The following is a 6,000-nucleotide window of genomic DNA, read 5'->3' on the forward strand; positions in this document are numbered from 1 at the left end:
TTCTGATAAAATATATGGAAGCTTGCCAGAGTCTCAAAGGCAGAATGGCTTATCCATAGCTCAATATTCAGAGTGTTTCCATAAGTAAAACATGCTGTGGGATTGGGCTTTCTGGACAGCAAGAGAATCCTTCATTAAACTTCATCAAGAGATCATTAAAACCAACCTTTAGCCCTTTTTGAGCTCTGTGGTTTAGAACAGAGATGGGCAAAGCACAGTTACCTCCATTTGCTCTGGCTAGAGATATTTTTTTCTTTCCTTGTGACAGAGCTTTTGCAATTTACTTTTTTTCTTTAAAGGCAATAATAATGTACCAATGTTCATCCTTACTACTATTTGCCATTAGCCCTTACCAGCATCCCTGCATTTTCATTACAGGGACTATCAAATGAAAAGAAACAAGGAGCAGATGTGTATGTGTGTATGTATGTGTGTGTGTATGTCAGTTCACTGCAAGAAAGACAGTTTTGCTGCTGGCCTTTTACATGGGTGGTGTTGGAATAAATAATTACGTAAAAAGAAAAAGGTGCATCTCTGGCACAGAACTCAATATGGTGAAGGGAAAGTATTACTTTGAGAGATTAAGTAATTTAATTTATTACCTTCCAACAATCTAGGCTGTAATTTTTCTTTGATTATACAAAACCTTGTCATCAGACACTATTTCTCCACATCTCCAAAACCATGATGCTGCCCAGACATTTGTGTTGTGCCTTCCACTTGGAGTGCAAGAGAAAACCTGTCCTTCACCAAGGTAATGTTCCCTCTTTCTTTCTTCCCTTTGCCCTCCTGAAAGGAGTCATTGAAAGCATGACCTAGCACCAATTCTCAGCACATGACAGTGAGGAACAGGGGTATTTATATTCTGCATAAATATGCAGTCTTTCTAACGTGGCCACTGGCACTCACGGGGTTGTGCTACAACTGCTAAGTGCAGTCCTGTGGTCACAGCACTAATTGGATGTAGCAGTTCAGACTGCTCCAGGGTCTGCTCTTTAGCTAACGAGGATGAGTGGGGTTAGCAGCCCCTGGGACCCAGTCCCACATGCATGGTGCATTTGCAAACTTCAATGTTCAGGCCTATAAGAGCAGGAACCACTTTGAAAGCACTGGATGCAAGAAACAGGTTCACTTTGCCGTGGATAAAAAGCATGAGGTGTTGTGAAAGCACTATTTTAGATGTTTATTTTAGGGTGAGATGATCCATGCTCTGTAAGTGACTCTTTCTTTCCACTGTTATGGATGAAAACGAGCTGGAGTATTTACATGGTAGATGTCTATATTTGCTTAGATGAATCCCATCCTTAAAATTATATGTATAATGTAACCATTTATAATTTAAACCCATTATTCCTTGTCCTCCTCACACCCCCCCAACCAGATAGTCCTTTCCTGCTTATAGCCACCCTTGAAGAATTCAAAGACCTTTCCTATGTCACTCCCCCGTGCTCTCTTTGGCTAAAAAATTACACATTTTTCCATTTATCCTTGCAGGACTTATTTTCTAGACTTTCAAATTTGTGCCATCAAGGATCTCTTGAGCAGGCTGGCCTTCCCAAGGCAGTCCATCCTGGGGCATAACATACCTACACAACTTGCATTTAGCAGACCTCTGCTTCTGTAGGCTTCTTGCAGGGCTGCACTGACCTTGGTACAACAGATGATCTTGCCACTACCTCATAGCCACTGCTGGTTCTGGAGTACCCAAGCAAATCTCTTAATCTTGACTGCCACAGGCCTCCTCTTTCCCTCATCATGCTATTTAATATAATTATATGAAGAATAGAATAGTAATAGACTATAACAGGAATTATGTTCTATGAAGAATAAATTGCCTCCTGTAACCATTCCATCCTGTAACCTCTGGATGGAATTCAGAAGCACTCTCCATAGAGACATGTTTTTTGGCAATGAGAGTAGGTTCATTATTAAACCTGTAAAAATGAAGAATATTCTGTGTTCTCAGATCTAACTTTTGTTAGATGAACTCCAATCTTGAAAGTCCAAATCGTATCTCTTTTGTTCTAAAATAGCCTACAGCAAAGCAATAGAAAATAATTGATTTGGCAGGCCCAGTTTCATGCTGTACTCAATTCTAGCATTTCCTAAAGAGTCTTCAACTAGTAGTATCTTAACTTTATACTGATTACTTAAAAGGGAAGGAGTTGGGAACAATGCATATCCTATCTGGGTGAAGTCAAGCAAACATCTAATTACTGGACTGTGGATTTTCAGATACCTGTTGTTTGACCCATGAAGACGCTGAAAAGTCATTCCCTCCTCTAACAAACTTAACTGGTAAAGCCAGGAGCCTTGTCTGAACCTCAGAAATAGCACATATAGCACCCTTGGTAAACTAGTTTCCATGGTAACGATTTCATGTCATTGAACATCATTAAAGACGATAAGAAATACGAACTATTCAGTTAGCTTGCCTTTAGAGTTCTATTGACCTCCCATTCTAAATATCTATTCTCCTAGGAGAAAAGTCTCAGGGCAAAGCAAGGGATGCTGGAGGTGTAGCTGCTTTGCTGTTGCATTATTAGCAACCCTTTCCTTTGATTTTTCAGCTTGGGATTTCAGAAAAAACTCTGTAAATATGAGTAGGCATGGAAACGTGGCACAGATATTTCTGTCTCTAACACAAAAAATAAGGCAAGTAAAGATGTTAAGTGGCTTGTCCAGAGGGGAAAAAGGGGAAACACAAGGAGGCTGAGCAAGAAATAATGTGCTGTGATGACTTGACTCCCCTATTTAGCATCCTTGTCAGAACATTATTGTTCCACTTCATGTTAAAGCTGGATAAAACCAGTCAGGCTCCTTTGCCACCTACCCCTCTGGCACAGCATTAAAAATGAAAACCCTGGCAATTCTCAACATATGTGAGTAGCTTAACTTTTTAAAGGAAGCTCTACCAGTAAAATGGAGTGAAATGCATTAGCAGGAAAATTCAGCAGTTGCCTATCTTTTTCTCTGTGCACTTGGTGGTATTTTAGCATACATAATTAACATTTGTTTTCCTACTCAATAATTTTTTGTTTACTACAGTCTTCTCTCATGGGCAACGTTTGTCACTTCTTCCGGTAGGGCAGCCCCAGCGATGGGAACAAACCACATTTTGGCTCTAGCTCAAAAATCACACTGGCTTCTATGTAAGGCTTTCCCAGCAGCCTGAAGGTCTCCTGTGGCACATCACCTGTAGGGACTTCAATGGCACTGAGGAAAGACTTGAAAACTACTGCTGAGAAAGGAAGTCAGTAAGAAGAATTTGTGAATGCCTTCTCCTCTACATGACAGCTGTAGCAAGCTGGGAAGGGTCCTTCAGAGGGGGAGGAAAAAAAGTCTGTACATTTTTTGTGTTAAAACCAAACCCGCAGATTCAAATAGTTTGCATTTTTATATTTGCAGATATGGTGCAGGCAGCTCGTGTTACTCCAGCGTGTCAGACTGGGGTGTCAACTATACCCAGAAGGTGCAGAGTGTAAATTTCAAAAGACAAATGGTTCACCAGTTGAGATATGCATTCAGGATGCTGCCATCCTACAACAAATAGCTAATTGGCTGCTCTCACCAGCAGGATGCCTGTACAGAAATCACAGGAAGGATAAGTGTTTCATTTTTTCCTGGTGGAAAGCTATTTGAGGCAGGATGAAATAATGCAATGTATTATTACAGGATTATAATGCAGTAAAGAAATATCCCTTTTGGACTGACCTTAAAAATCATGCATTGTTTTCCCCACCAAAAGAAAAGGCTGAGAAACTGTGTTTCAGGTTAAATGAAAAAAATTATAAAGCATTTCACAGAGGCCTTCAGAAGCTTCTGCTGCAGCCTGAGCAGGAGGAGGTGGAATGCAGCTTAAAGGGAACAAGAGGAAAGGTGACATTCCTGTTTCTTTAAAAAGTTCCAAAATTATTTATATCCAGGTACAACATCACACTGTTCGTTCTGGATACTGAAGACTGACAGGGTCATGATAATTCTTCCCCCTTCCCAGGAAAGCCTAGCATTTTGAGGGATACACACTAGACGTAGGAGGACAAAGCTGAACTTCCTCCTCTCTGAGATGAAGGCTATCTCCAAAAGGCATTTCTTTAAAAATACACTAAAATTACACTTGAAATTACACTAAGCCAGCAGTTCAGTAACCTGGTGGTGACAGGCTCAATGGGTGAAGGGCAGGTGGGTTCCATTTCACAGAGTAGCAAGATGTGGATTTTCACATACCACTACCCAATGTAGTGAAGGATTTGACATTACTTTTCCTCTGTTTCATTTAGCCCTACAATGCTGCAGCAGAATGAAAACCAAAAATCTCAAAGTAAAATGATCTGACATTTTCAAAATATTTTTTTTCTACCTGAATTATTCAAAGCCTTGAATGTGAAACTTCAATAAGCATAGAGGCTCCTAAACTGTCTGTCACTGACAAAAGAAGTTATTTGCTACTAAAAATTAATTTAGGTACCCACTAGGATTGAGTGAGGCACGAAAAGCTTCTTACATTAATATTCTGATTTGGAATGTCTCAGAAAAAAAACCCTAAAAATAATTTAGCATTACAACTTAATTTTTTTAAAATAACATTCTGCCTGTTTGGATGAAAAGAAGTCCAGAGACTTTGGAATGAGGGAAACCTCAACCATAATCCCACCTCCAGTTCTTTCAGATGAGATCTGAGTATTTTCCCAATCCCAGGGCAAGCAGTTCCACAGGTTATTGGAACTGTTTTGGCCAGTCCAAAGCTCCTTCCCTTCTGTGTCTGCCTGATGGAGCCGTGCGGAGCTGCTTCCAGCAGTGATCTGCGGGTCCTGGCTCTGAGACAGTCTGTTTTACAAGCTGCTTGCCCAGAAAGTGGCTGGCTGAGCTGACAGAAACCCGGGATGAAACAACATGCACAAAACTTTGGACTTCAGCTATCAAAACATTTTTCATCTGACTTTTTTCCAATGACCTTTTAAAATGAATTCAGCTTTCTTGGCACATTTATTATCAGTGAGAGAAACAGCCTTTACCTTTGAGCCTACACATGATATTTTCCTTCTCTTTTTTCCACTTTTTCTGCTTCACTCTCTCTTTTGAACCTTAGCAACCCTCCTATCTTTTTCCTTCTCTTGCGGGAAATTCCAAGTCTGAATAGAAATATGCCTCATTCAGTTGGTACACCTAGGGACCCTATCACTTATGTGAGCATGAACTACGGTGTCATCTGACACAGACACTCATTTCAGATGAAAAAGTAATGCAAAGGAGGAGAGGGTGGGTATTGCTATTTCAAATTATGTACATTACATCAGATGCATATCCTTTATTTTTAAAAATTCGGTGTCCTTGCTTAGTCCTAAAAATTATTGTTCAAACCTCATTCTACTTTGAGAAGAGTAAAAGCTGTGAGTAAGGCTTGTCTCTATCAACAACTCCAATCATTCTTTAATGAAGAGAACAAGAATCTTGTCTCTTTGTTTTCACACAGGCTTCAGTTCAAAGCAGCTTGCTTGAGGATAGCATTTAATTGACCTCAGTGATGGAGCACTTGCAGGATGCCTCTTGCCTAGCAACAACCGCCAGGTAGGAAAGCTTTAATAACTGCCAGAATTTAGACACCAGAGAATGCTGTTGTACAGCAGTGCTGGCTTCTGAGCAGCCCAAAAATGAGCCATCACTGCGGGCTGGCTCCCCCAGTACAACCTTAGACCAGGGATGCTGGCTTGTAGGTCATGAGGCAAACATCAAGAGGTTGCACCTGGATCTAATGGCATGCCAAACCCTGGTCTATCCTGCAAGCTGTGAGGATACATAAGGACCCACTGCTGGGGCTCCTTGGCTCTCTGAGTGATGGGGTTCAGGTGTGGTGGCTTTCAGCTTTGCACAGACAGCTTGTGGGTCAGGCTGACTACTTCACCCAAATGGCTTGCAGAGAAGTATGTGGAAGCTTGAAATTTTGGGTGGTAACCAGAACTGTACCTTTTTGGTAAATAAGCAACTGTTACCTGGCCAGGG

The sequence above is a fragment of the Manacus vitellinus genome, unplaced genomic scaffold (assembly GCF_001715985.3).
Source record: "Manacus vitellinus isolate BGI_N305 unplaced genomic scaffold, ASM171598v3 scaffold_3_pilon, whole genome shotgun sequence".
Classification (NCBI taxonomy): Eukaryota; Metazoa; Chordata; class Aves; order Passeriformes; family Pipridae; genus Manacus; species Manacus vitellinus.